Raw genomic sequence first — 14,364 nt, forward strand, 5'->3', positions numbered from 1 at the left:
TCTCTCGAGTATGTCCATGTCTCTCTGGTACTGGGGAGCCCAGTACTGGACACAGTGCTCCACGTGTGGCCTCACCAGTGCTGAGTATGGGGGAAAGATCACCTCCCTCGACCTACTGGCAACAGCCTCACTGCTTGCCTCATTCACTTCTGACTTCCCTGGAAAAGAACTCTTATGTGTTTATAGCTCCGTCCACTGATATATATGTGTGTGCGTCTGTGTGTATATCTATCTATGTTTGTTTATTTCCTTTTTATTGTCCAGAGCTATGCCAAAGGGAAGAAAAATGAGCTATCACATGCCTCTGGGTTGTCTCCCTTGTTACAATATGTTAGGATGTGCAAGCAAGTTTAAGCTTGAGGTTAAACTTATAGTGTAACCAAGTGAGAAAATGTTGGAGATGGCAGAGCACGAAAGGAGACAATAAAGCTGCTGCATTGACTGTACCGCTTGTGTTTGACTTGTTTCTGTATTCAGGCAGACCTGGAGTGCTCCCCAGCATCAGCGAAGGGGCACGCCGCAGAGGACAGAGGAGGGATGAAGCCTCCCTAAGCAAGGGTTTTGTTGCTCTTGGCTTCTTCAATGATTCAGACCTTAACATCTGGCAGGAAAAGGCTGGTCTTGTTGGACTTGTTTTCTGTTGTCTTGTACATATTAAAAATGCCCAAAGGATCAATAAATGAGTTCATTAGAAGAAATGATTCACGGGAATGTGTCCTTGTTTTACATCTCTTTGTCTTCCAAACGGTTTCAAATGACACTGAAGTTGTAAAGGGATTGGTCTGGAGTCGTCCTCTTTGTACTGATGGGCTGAGAGTGCCCCTGCTAAGACAGCAGGTGGAAACTGGCTGTGTCTATACTCCCATACGGCAAATGCCTCGGGCCTCGCGTTGGGTGCCACGTTGCTCCGGGGCTGACACAGGCTTGTCGGCAACAGCAGGGGAACTTGGTGTACTGGCTCTAAGAGAAACTGCCCGGAGTGCACGTTTTAGTTGTGTTGCTGCATGCAGAGCTCTAGTTCCTTTGAGGTTCCCCCCCACCTCTCTGGCAAAAACCTGAATTGATTGCAAAGACACCTGAGCTAACATGAGAGGCAAAACTTTCTGCAAGGTTAGATGCTCTGAGGACTGCCAATTAATGCCTGTAAGTATTTGTACGTGTCTAGGGAAGGTGCATTTTAGTAAGTAATGCCTCGGCTCTGCCTCGGTCATGTTAATACCCTCTATGTCATTCCTCTGCTTCTTTAGAAACCATGGCTGGTGACAGTCAAACATTTAGCGTTAAAATACTAAGCCATTGTCTTAAGGGCAAATACAGGAGCAGTAAAATAAAGTCCCGTTCTGCTCGGGAAGCCATTTATGCCTAAGGAGAGATCACATGTGAGGTTTAAGATGGTTGAATACTAAAATGTAGCATAGGACTTGGTTTCTTCTGACATTCCCCACCACCGTGGGGTGTTTTTTTTTCCTTTTTCTGTTTTAAGGATCTCTACAGAGACAGGTTTGTCGCATCTAGACATTCAGAGAGTTCACCCTATGGCTTTGAGCCTGTCTTTGAATGGGCATGCAGCTGCAGCTTGGTTCACAAATGAGCACACCTATGCAGTGGTTCAGAAAACAGGAGTGAGGTGAGGAAAAGCACTGGTTTCAGTGTTTAACAAAGGCAGGTATCCATCCCTGGGAGGGAGGGCCTCCTTACGCAGCTTGCTAACTGCCACAACTCTAAGAAGGAATCAAAGAGTCAAGAGAGGTGGCTCTTGGTGGAGCCTGTAGGAGTGGCGCACCCGGTATTACCTTAGCTCAGAGGTGGGCAGTTGGAAACAATCCCAGACTGCTAGCTTCTAGGCCAAAGCAATGTTCTTGCAGGTAGGGTGAACTTCTTAGCCTGAGCTCTCAATTCTGAAATGTTCGTAATCTTACCAGCACAATGGAAAGAGTGAGTGAACTTCTCTCCCGTTCCATTGTCAAGGTGGGCTCTTGAGGAAGCGGGCTCAGAAGGAGAGGTATCCATCAGAGGTGCTTGTGAAGGGTCTAGAGCACAAGTCCTGTGAGGAGTGGCTGAGGGAAGCGGGGCTGTTTAGCGTGGAGAAAAGGAGGCTCAGGGGAGACCACAGCTCTCCACAGCTACCTGAAAGGAGGTTGTAGTGAGGTGGGTGTCGGTCTCCTTTCCCAAGTAACAAGTGATAGGAACCATTTCTTCACTGAAAGGCTTATGGAGCATTGGAGCAGGCTGCCCAGGGAAGTGGTTGAGTCACCAACCCTGGAGGTATTTAAAAGAGGTCTAGATGTGGCACTTAGGGACATGGTTTAGTGGTGGAGGCGGCAGCGTTGGGTTTACGGTTGGACTCGATGATCTTAAAGGTCTTTTCCAACCTAGACGATTCTATGATTCTATGGTCTTCAGCCCCAGAAAATTGATCTAGTTCCATTTGTGTTTTAGCACAACCCAACCAAACGGTGACAGATGCTAATGTTGCAGGGAGCTATGCAAACTTTCAATTTACACTGGAAGGAAAATTCCATTTAAAAATCTTCTTTTCATCCCTAATCAGCATGAGGAGTCAAAACAGCATTCTTTTTTCCTGAAATGAAAATTTCTGAGAAAAATGAATTTTAAAATGTGGACATGTTTCATTCCATCTTGGTCAGACAGTTTCTCCTCTTGGGCACGTCACAGTTAGAGCCCTTGGCATCCTAGTCTTCCGTATGGAACAGCTATTGTGAGTTTTTCTTCCATGTTGTTTTAACAAGAAGAGAGATGCAGCCAGCGCAGCTAAGACCATACCACACCTAGACCACAAAGGCCAACAGAAGCATGGGAACCCAGGCCTGCCTTTCATGAGGCATTTCATCAGGTCACGCAAAATGGATCATTGGAAACTGCCTAAGAAGCCACAGTGCCTTAACTCAGGCTGTTCTAATCCAGCATTAAATATTTTCTGGAGAGACAGTTTAAAAATGGAAGAAAAATTAAAATGTTCCTTAAGGAAAGCCTCAATGGGTGAAAAGTGCCCTGCCCATTGAAAACAACAATGACAGGAAATTCCTAAAGACGTCAATTATAGAAGATGATTGTCACCAATATTCAGCTAACTGTACTTTACAAAGGCTGGGAGATGCTGTGAGCACCAGTGTTTAGGTTTATTTTAACAAACGTGCATGAATAATTCCTGTTCATACTGCTGTACTAACATAAAAGAAGAAATTGAGACACTATGGCATGCTGAGAGGAAAGGTTTAATCCACTTGGGTTTATAACATGTCCTCGGTTTTGAGGGAAAATCAGACTGGTAGGGCTTGTTCAAATGGCTTAAACTACCATTTTTATTTGCATCTAATCACGTTGGGTTTATGTGGTATGTTTAATGAAAGAATACCTGTTTGGGTAAGTCAGAAACGATATAGCATGCGATAGCTCAGTCAAGCCATAGCTCCGTCTAGCTCAGCTTCTTACCGTTGATGCCTATTATGCGTCCAAGTGTGTTCATATGAGTCGAGTCCCTTAATATTTCAGGTACCCTTTGAACCACCTCCTCCTCACCTGCACTCCGACATACGGAAAACAATTCCATCTGTTCATGAGCTTCTCTGTTGACAGTAGAAAATTGTGATTTGGCCTTCAGCTCGGGCTGACAGCACAGACGTGGTAGAAGGGATCTGAAACAAACCAGCATTTTTTAGTAATTATTTTCTCACTGTGACTTGCTTAACCTGTGGTGCCTGGGGCCATCCTAGAGGACACTATGGTGGCTGTACGCTTTGTTTTCATTTAAATAATATGCCAGTCCCTCACTCGGTTTCCCTTGCTGTTTACACTACATTGACACAGAGGCACCGAAGTGACACAATTCATTTCTTAGGTACATGCCCGTTGCTCATATTTGATTTTGTAGGTGCTGACACAGAAATTTCACGCTGGCAAGCATTACTGGACATTTTACAGCCAAACATCTACCTTATTGACCTATGGGTTCAGTCACCTTGTAGTAATAGATTTCTTTTTTCTAGTATCCTGTACCCAAGCAAAACCTGCGCCGGGGAGGTTTAGGTTGGATATTAGGAAAAATTTCTTCACGGAAAGGGTAGTCAAGCATTGGAACAGGCTGCCCAGAGAGGTGGTGGAGTCACCATCCCTGGAAGTGTTGAAAAAATGGGTAGATGTGGCACTTGGGGACATGGTTTAGTCTAGTCTACCCTTGATTGGTTTAGTGTGGACTTGGTAGTGTAGGCTAATGGTTGGACTGGATGATCTTAAAGGTCTTTTCCAACCTAAACGATTCTATGATTCTATGATCTTTAAGAAGTTTGCCTGTGCACTGGAAGAAAAGCAGCAAGAGACATGTTGAACTGTTTTTTTTGACTGGTAATGATTGGCCGGGACCCCCAAATCGCTGCCAAGCAATGAGAGAGCACATATGTGCCATGCTTGGAGTGATATTTCTCCGAAATATCTCGAGCATAACTGGAGAAGTACCGAGGCCTTTTAATGAGCCCTCAAGGATGTCACACATTGTTTGTCCAGTTCTCAAGGGCACACTCTGAGCTGTCTGAAAGCTGGTACTTTTGTCAAAGCAGCCAGCTAAAGTCCCCAAGGGCCTGTCGTATCACAGTGTCAGTGCTTAGCTCCAAGGATGCAGGAGCTGCCATAACACATCGAACACGGGGCCCGTCTGGTCCAACAGCCTGTCCCTGGCACTACCTGGCACCGGAGGCCTCAGAGGAGTCTCTGTAGTGGACAGGTATCAGTAACCTCTCCAGCAGGGCCCTTCAGGCATTTCGTGGCTCTTTGTGCATGAGTGACTATTTGGGGGTGAGCCTGTATGTCCCCCACACAGAAGGAGTTTGAGGTTTGCTTGTTCTTTTAATCTCCTTTCATGCAACCTGTGGATCTCTTTGTTCTTCTTATAACAGAAATCTTTGGTTTCGTCTCTTGTTTTTAAATCAGCTGTGTAAGTGCCTGAACATTTGGCAAAGGGTTCCACAGGAAAACTGTGAGCGCGCGCGCGCATGTGTCTGCGTGTGTATTCAGCTTGCCAGTTTTAAACGATCACGTTCTATTTTAGGGGAGGGCCAACATCTATATCCTTTCTATATCCTGTATGCCATCTTTCATTATACAGTATGCCTTTGTTCAGCCTTCTCCCGTTTGCTGTATAGCGTGAAGCATTCTGACCTACTCATTCTCTCCCTGTAAAAATTAAGTCTTGAAGTCATTAAGTGTCTTGATCAAGTTTGCTGCATTTCTCAATATTGTTTTAATTTGAATATTTTATTTGCTATTTTTGTTTGGATTTTGACAATGTGACTACAAGTCAGCAGAATACTGGGGATGGCTTCAGCAGAAATGATGAAGCCCCTGGAGCTATACATAGAGCTGACTTATGGAGATAGATTTCATAATTTAGCTGATGTGAAAGCCAAAAAGGAATGGCCCGGTCTGTCTTCACTTCACTGTCTTCACTGTCTTCACTTCACTCTTCTTCCGCAAACTGATGGCCATTCTTTCTCGCTCGTTATTCCTCATTCTTTCTGCTTCAGAGGGAAGTTCTCAGCCCTGTGAAAAGCAAGGGAATTCTGCAATTCAGCAGAGCCAGGATTTCACACCTGAGGTGAAGATGCCCAAGAAACTGGAACATCCCCTGTGGTTCAAGAGATGATGCAAGTCGGTGTGTTGGCACCTACGCAGAATATTACATATGGATAAAATTGACATTCTCTGCTCAATAGCCTTGTGAAGCACCAGGGTACCTGGTTCCAAAGGCACCTAAACCATACCTGTGCCTGCAGCAGCCGCAGCTTGGACAGTACTGTGCAAATAAGCATCCCAGACTAAATGTGAGCCCGGGACCTGGCTTTTCACGCCTTCCCTCGGCTGCACTGCCAGATGGAAAGTGGCAACCTCACAGCATACCTACCACAGCACTTTCAGGCACTGTTTCAGGTACACTGTATACAGTTTATATTAAACAGGTATCACATAGGATATTGAAGGACAGAAATCCAGGTCTTTTTTCCCATGCAGGGAAGTGTTCTCATACCAAACTGTGCCCTTCTATTGGCACAAATGCATTTGTTATCATTGCCTGCAAATTGAAGCCTTTTCAAGGAGAGGCAGGAAGGGTCCTCCCTTCTGAATTCCTGTGGTGGTTAGAGTGTTTGCAAGAGGTGAGGGATACCGATTTACAACCTCTCAGGCAAAGGAAGAAAATGATCCTAGTTTTGTGGTATCTTGGTGAGAATTTTCAATACTGAGCTACTAGATAAAAGAAAGTTACTCTCTCTCTCTCCTTCCATGCACTTCATGGAAATAGTCTCTTCTCCCGACAGTGGAGACTTGGAGACTTCCTCCTTGCCGAGGAGGAAGGAGACCTGTGAAACCCAGGATAAATTGTTTAAGGCCCAAGTCAAGAGCAGACCAACTTGTTTCTCAGTGTTTCCTGGGGCTGATTCCTGCTCTGCACGCATGGGCATCATCTTGGGTATCTAATTCTTCTTGTGCAGCACAGAGGAAGCCTAGGCTCCCAGCTCAGGGCTGTGATTTTTCTGGGAGAGACCAGGTGCCCTCAAGGTTACATGTTGCGCTACTAAGTGTTGTACAGCCAGATGCGCTTTAATCTTTCTAGCTTTGAACTTGTTTGCAGTAGTGCTACTAATAAGAACAACAACAATGACAACAACAACAACAACAAAACTAATAATAATACAAAGAGGAAGCCATGTATTATTAGCTGGACTGATATAGCTAGAAAAAGAAACACCAAAATCCCAGAGCACTAAGCTCTCCCAGTCGAATGCGTTCCTTTTCCTTCCAAACCTTGCCGACTCTATTCATGGCAATGGTGCGGTCTCCCCGGCACATTTGGAGTGGATCCAAAAAAACCAGTTATCATTCTTTTTGAAGTAAAATGGGCACAGAGAGGCTCTCCCTTAGCAACTAGGTTTGTCACAGCTGTTGGCCATTCCTGTGTGCCATAAGACACAGGTAATGCCCCTCTGGCAATGCCTGATGAGGTGGTGGGATGCCCGGACAGTCAAGGAGTGACCTGTGTTGGAGAGGAATATGCTGGGAAAGAGAGGTGAGATCAGCATGGTGGATGAGGCTGGCAGTGCAATAGTGGGACCAACCCTGGAGAAAGTGCCCAGGGCGCTGATGAACTTCAGGGCTGTGATGACACTGAGCCCCTTAGCTGGGTTTGCAGGGGAGGATCTCAACAATATATGTGCCCCACTGTTAGGAGTAACCCCTGTGGTCTGCTCTGAGGGCAGAAGGGTGCAGTTCATTTCCACCGTGAGGGCGCTAAAGGCGGAGTTTCTAAGAGATGTGTGTCCCAAGGCTCCTTAAAAACGTGTTTTGCAGGGGCAAGGCTGCTCTGTGCTGGGCGTGGGAGGCAAGGGGTGAGCAGCGGGAGCTGCAGCGGGACCCGCGTGGGAGCAGGTCAGGTGCTGCTGGGGCCGGTGGGAGAAAGTTCCAGCCAGCTGTGAAACAGGCGTGAGCAGCCATCGCCTGCCAAAGCTCCGCCAGCCAGGGGAGCCCACCGCTCCTCGCTGCAGACCCATTGGGTAAGACAGGCAGGAAGAAGCAGCGAAGGGTAGAAGGAAGCCCATAAGCACTTACAGCCCATGTCCCCATGTGGGGACATGGCAGGGCCGAGCCCCAGCCTGGGGAAAGCCCTCCTGGTCAGGAGACAGTGAGGTGAGGGCAGCTCCCTGAAGCCCCTCCCCACTGCAGAGCCCCCCGGCAGGGCCTGGGTGGGTGGGGGCGGGGGGCGGGTGTGTGCAGCCCCTCTGTGACACGGTCTGCGGTCACAGTGGGACAGCCCCACATCACAGTGGGGACAGCCCCCCTTTCCCCATCGTGACCAGCATCTGCCACACACACCCCGGCGAGGCCGAGGGGACTCCAGGCGCTGGGGGCTGGTCGCACCACCGCTCTGCTCTGGAGGAGCTGCTCTGCAGCGAGGAGCAGAAGGCAGAGAGAGGCAGCACAACAGCACTGGGGGTGGTGAAGGGCATAGGAGGAGGAGGAGGAGAGCAAGGAGGAGGAGGCTTTTTGCAGCGAGCAAGAAAGCCATCAGCCAGCCACCTGCTGCAGTGGTTGACCCCGAGCAAGGGTGGAAGTAAGATGGCAAAAGACCTCTTCTTGCAGCCTCACTTGTCTCCAACAACTGAGAAGCTCAAGAGTTCTGGTAAGGCCTTGAGACCCAATTTCATGAGCGTTCTTGGCTCAAGGACATCTCTGAAAACAGGCGTGGAAACCCTGAGGGCTGTGGAGGTGGTGGCTCAGGACTGGTGACTGAGGGAGGGAGGTGACTGAGGACTGAAGGAGGGACCTGCTTGACCACCCCTAAGGGCTGAGGGGCTGATTTGGCAGCCAGGGCTCCTGGTTGTCTTCCTGACACAGCCCCTGCCTTCCTGGGGCACCCCAGGCAGAAGTCCCTGGCCCCAAAGGGCTGCTCCTTGCCTGCTGGTGGGCATTGCCCACGCTGAGCTCATGTCTGAGTGGAAGAGCTGAAGGTGCTCGTGGGCTGTGCGGAGTCAGTGTGTTTGGAGCTGCGACACAGGAGACTGACCCCTGCTGGGGAGCCACCAGGGCCTGCCCTGAGCCTCCGAGACTTCCGTGGAGCACAGCACCGTGCCCTTGCTGGCATGGCAGTCCACTGCCGGTTTCCCGTGGGAGTGGGTCACACCCTGGAGAGCTGCACCTGAAAGGAAAGGAGCCGTCCCGGAGGCAGGCTGAGGTGTCCTTGGTTCTTGCCAGGCTCTAGAGAGACCATGTGAAATGCTTGTGTTAGAAAGGCATCGGTCCTTGGACAGGAGTGGGCTGAATGGTTTTGAGGTTGCTGCCTCAGAGCATGACACCTCTTTCCCTTGTTTTTGCAGAGTTTGCAAAGATTTGGGCCAGCGCATCATGGTACCTCAGCCAAAAGCTGGCTCTCCACCAGGTGGGACTTACCTCCTTCTCCTCCCCTCACATCCTGAGGAAGCTGATGAAGTCCTGACAGCCTTTTGCCATGGAGTGCAATTGTTCTTCCCCTCCTTTGAAAGCACAAACAGTGCCCCAGCATGACACTACAATGCACAGATGTGCGACGGACCACCTCCTCTGTCCATTCAGATGTACCATAAGGTCCAGGCCTAGTGTCAGAAAAGGGGTTGGACTTTTTCTGGGGCTTCTGGAGTCGCCACGGTCAGAGTTGCATGACAAACCTTGGAAGCCTGTGACACTTCAGGGTTTCTTCCAAGTGTGGGATCCCCCTGCCTTTTATCTGCTTGAGCCAAAGGGTGTTTGTCAGCTTTTCCTGAACTACCTGGTTCTTCATGAAGGTGAAGGTGGAAGGGAGTGAGAGGGAAAGGCACAGACCCTGTTTGTCTTCTCCCAAGGTTTCCAAAGAGCCCATCTTGCTCCTTTGTACCTCAGGCAGGGCACTGAGCACCATCACCTTTCTCTGACAAGTCATCCGTCTGTCCCTCCAAGACTTCTTCTGATCTGCCATCTCATCTCTTTCAGGCTGTCCGCATTCCTGGACTTGGGACTTTTGCGGTTGTCAGAGAACAAGTAGCCAGCCAGGAGAAGGATCTGGTGGTTGTGGAGAGACCTGTGTTTCATCTTGCAAACGCTATTGCACGGGAACATGATCTCCGATATGGTTGCATAGACATTCCTGGTAAGCAGACAGACTGAAAGCAGCACTTGCCCTTGAGCAGAGTGGGGAGGTGTGCTCTGGTGTGCAGAGGTGACTGAGCCTCTGGAGTACCAAGCTCCCGCCGCAGTCCTGAGAACAGCTTCAGCTCTAGACCTCCTAAAGGCAAATGCCAGGGCTCTTCCCAGCTCTCACAGCCTCTTTGCAAAGGCAAAAGATGGTTTGTTCCAAGCCCCAGTGACCATGATGCCTGTGCTTTCTAGTCGCTGCTGCCATTGCAGCAGTAGGACCCTGGGGGACACCAAGAGCTGGCATCTATATTTGGGGTGTGTTTCTCTCTAATGACAAAGAGAGCACCGAATGTGGGCACGGCTCCGATGGCCTGGCACCCTCCAGCTTGCCGTGAGGCCTGGCGCCTATCTCCACACCACATCCTGCAGTCATGGCTCTTCTTGCTGCCAAGCGCCTAAGACTCTTTCTTTCCCTTTCTGTATCCGAGAAACCAGAGCTGTCCGCTCCGCACCTCACTTTCCACTTCTAATGGGAAGGGGCGACAGACCCGAGCTTCTCCTCACAGGCGCTGTACCAGCTAGACAGCTCAGTAGCAATGTATTGCCTGAGGGCCTGGACGCTGCAGACCTTTGATTGTAGCCTGCTTAGCAGCTCTGCAAGTCCACGTGTTCCTCTTCTCTTCTTTTTCAGGTCATCAGCATTTTGAGCCGCTGCCGTATGCTCAGATAGCCTCAGACAATGCCGTCTCTGAGGGCACAGTGCAGCTTTGCTTGGAAAGGACCACGCATCTTTTCCTTGTCTGCGTAGAGAACAGGAAGAACGTTGCCCTGGTTTGGAGGGACGTGGGCATGCTGATCATCCAGGGAAAAGACGTAAAAATGAAATTTTACACAGACTTTTTGAAAAGGCTGAATGGGACTGACAAGATGTTGCAAGCGGTTCTCATGGTAGGATTTTTGTTTCCCAGCAGCACTCCTGGTTCTTCTGAGATGCGTTGTGGGGGTTGGGGGCTGCTTTCTCCTGGCCTGCTGTGCCTTGTTCAGCCACTTGGGCTCTTCGTGGTCTACAGTAGAGCAGGCTCTCTGTAGAGCACTTCCCTTGCGTGCAATGGTCTGGCTTTGCAAGAAATACCCCCAGAGGGGCCTGACATTGTGACAGAAGGCCAGCGTTGATGGTGGGGAGCGCTGCTTGCCCCACCCTCGGGGTAAGGAGCAGAGGCACAGGCAGAGCAAGGCTTGCTGAGGCCAGAGCCCTTTGGCTGCTCTGGCTCTTTGCTTGCGTTGCTCTAAGGCGGACTGAGCAGCCAGCCCCTCCCAGTGTCCCCATCTCCCGTCATCTGCCTCCGTCCTCCTTGCAGATGCCAGCGATGAGGGACTCGGTCATCTCAGGCCATGACACTGCTGCTTCCCAGACCTCTTCTGGAGGTGTTATCATCCTGCCAAGGTGTGTTTGCTCTGGCAGCTCTTGGCTGAGAGAGCGAGCAGCTTCTCAGCTCATGCGTGGGAGGGCTGCCTTGCCAGGCGCTCAGAACTGTACTCGTGATGGCACTGGGGACTGTTTCAGAGGCCTTGTTGGCAGGGAACTCCCTGCTTGCTCTTGTTCAGTTTGCCTTCATCTGGAGGAACATGGCAGAGCAACAATGCTGTCAAGGCTCTACAAGAAACTTGGAGGACAAGATCAGAATTCAGAAGGGTGTTGGATAATCAGAGCCCTAGAGATTAGTCTGCTCTCCATGTGCGCTATGAGGAAGAGAGGAATCATTTTCCCCGGAAGCAGCAAGGGGGTTTGTGGGAGGATGGCCATTCTCACGGGAAGGATGGAAAAACACTGGCACAGGCTTACGGGGCCTCGCCTGCCCCTCCAGGCACTGGCATTCCTACTATGGTCCTCCAGGATGGGCTGCCTTGGGAAACAACGCAATGTCCTTTGTTCAGCCTGGTGCCTTCTTCCTCTTTCCAGGTACAAGCTTGAGACTGTGCCTAAAATGCCAACAGGGAAAGCAGACCTGACAGGACATGTGAAGGCCGCCCCAGAGCAGGGCTGGGGAAAAGGTGGTGGCAGTGGAAAGAAAGGTAAGGGACCAGCGGGTTGCTGGCACAGGGCTGTAGGATTTCCTTCCTCCGCGAGTGGAGGGGATTAGAGCTGAGGTTATCCCAGGATGCCTGGAAGAGGGAGAGGCACCTCCTGTGACTGTACCCATCATGGTAAAGCTCCACTGACCCACTGTGCAACAAGGTCTCAGAACAGCCCTGCACCACAAATGGCTGCTGGGACTGCTGAAGGACACCTTCCCAGTGGCCTCCGCTCCCCAGCCTGGGCTGCAAACTATGCAAAGCACTAACCCTGCTTCTACCCAGCATGTTCTCAGATGTCTCAGAAGCAATTCCTTTGGTGCAAGCCTGCCCCAGCAGCAAATCTGTGTGCACGGGACCAATCCAGAAATGCAAGAGCCGCCTCCTCTTGTGCTAAATGATTCCCCTCCCCAGAATGAGTCCTGCAGACCACGAGTATCTCCCAGGGAACCCCCCATTTCAGCACAGGGAATCCTGGTGCACTGTAGGCATGAGGAGCTGGAGAAAAAAACTGTGTCGAAAAGGCCTGAGACCTCCCAGGAAGCATGGCTTTCATCCAAAGGGATGAAAAGGACCACCTTCATCAGTGTTACCACAGGCTTGAGCACACCTGCACGTCACTCTCGCTGGAACTGGGACACAATAGGTACCTCGTTCCCAGAACACCACCAAGATGCTCTTCTGAAGACTTGTCTCATTTCCTGTTTCTAGAGGATCTTGCCGAGAAGTGTCTCCTTCGTCAAGCAAGGCTTTCTCCGAAGCAGTTACCTGCAATGACTGTAAGGCCAGAGCAGGGCCAGAAAGCTGAGAGGAGTGAGCCTCGTGCCAGGTGAGACGCTTGCATAAACGGATGAGGGTGACCCTGTGATCTTGCCTCTGTCTTTCGGACCACTGGGCAGACTCCAGTGCACTGACCTGCAGGGCGTAGCAGTATGTCCGGGCATCAGACCCTGTTCCTCTTGTTGCTCCAGCAAGAGAGGGCCTAGACCTGGGCATCCTGAGTTTTAGTGGAGCTGTTGGGCACATCTGGGTCTGACAGCTTGGGGTCTTCTCCGTCTCTGTGGACTTGATCACAAGGAGCCAGCAGAGTGCCTTCTGCTGCAGAAGCAGGTGCGCCACTTGGAAGCACAAGATGCGGAACGAGCCCCTCGCGCACTCCTGCCAACGCACGCTGTTGTGTCTTTGCAGGCGGCTACCGCCCATCCAGGGGAGCTCCTTGAAGGAAAAGGAAGAGGAAAAGAAACTAATTCCTCTGGTCAAGCCCAGAACAATAGACTTCATTGCCAGAGCTCTTGAGAGGAGAGGAAAGGTACCTGACATGGGCTGCTGCAGTGAGCGTGTCATACTGGACGGTAGAGAAGCGCTGCTCCATGCATGCCGCTTCTCACACGATTCTTCACCGTGTGTTCACGGGACCACTGAGCAATTGCTTTCGTGCTTACTTGAAGCAAGGCGGGTTACTCTGCCATTTGAGAATATACTTTTCACTTCCATTGCTCTCCTGGAACACACCCAAAGACCTTAACTTGTGGATGTTTCTGTCAGCAGCGTAACTGCAAGGCTTGTCTGGCATAGCCAGCTGCCAGGTGCTTTTTAGCCTGGTGGTCTCTTGCTTAGCTCCCTGGTCATTACAGACGGGCTCTTTGGTGGAGCCTGCAGGAACCTGGGAGCAAACCAGTGCGGACAGAAAGGCAGAAGAGAAGGGGCAGAAGGGAGGGTAGGAATGAAAAGAGCTCCGGCCTCTGCAGGCCAGACTAATGCTGCCTGCTGTTGCATTTCGGTCACCCTCCAGAAAAAACGCTCAAAGAAGAAGGAGACGCTTCCAGAACACATCCAGAAATACTTGGACAAAGAGGAAAAGAAGAAAACAGACAAAAGAAGTAAAGGGCAAACCCCGCCAGGGACCAAAGCAAAGGCTAAGAGAGAGGAGGAGACGCCCAAAGCGAACACTGAGACACAAGAGGAGACGCAGGGGACCCAGGTACTTTGAATTCCTGCAGAAAAAGAGCACCCTCTGGGTGTGGGGCTGTTGTATGAGAGTCTCTTCCTATGCAGGAGTCCAAGTCCTCTGAGGAATTATTAGTCAGCCCTCCGACTAGCACGGAGTCGGGGGAGTCCAGCCCCGACCTCCTAGAGACGATGATGGAGGAGTGGCAAGAGGCCAGAGAAGAGCCACCCACGGTCGACGGGGACGACGCTGTCCCACCTAAGCGGTAAGAGTGCGGCGGCTGCAGCCAAGGCCTGGGAGAGTGGGGTGGTGCTGAGCCACCGGTGGTGGGTCAAGGAAGCCTACCCCTGAGGCATGGGGCCACATAGAGCAGCCGGGGATTTCTCCAGCCATGGGAATGAGCAGGGTTAGAGCCCGATGGCAGGGGCCAGAGCAGGTGCTTGAAACTCCTCCTGCCTCGAAGGGGCTGTGGGGCCGAATGGGGCCATGCACGTGTGGGGCTGGGTGCGGGAAGAGGCAGGAGGGTGAGAGCTGAAGGGTCAGAGAGACGTTGTCCTTGCTGTTGCAGGAGCCTTTCCCCACGGACACACCAGGCCCTGCGGGAGGTGGTGACGTGCGTCCTGGGGCAGGTCGCCCGCAAGCGCAGGGGGCAGAGGGATGACCAGATGGATCTGCAGGACAAGCTGAAGTGG

The sequence above is a fragment of the Pelecanus crispus genome, chromosome 27 (assembly GCF_030463565.1).
Source record: "Pelecanus crispus isolate bPelCri1 chromosome 27, bPelCri1.pri, whole genome shotgun sequence".
In the NCBI taxonomy this organism is placed as follows: domain Eukaryota; kingdom Metazoa; phylum Chordata; class Aves; order Pelecaniformes; family Pelecanidae; genus Pelecanus; species Pelecanus crispus.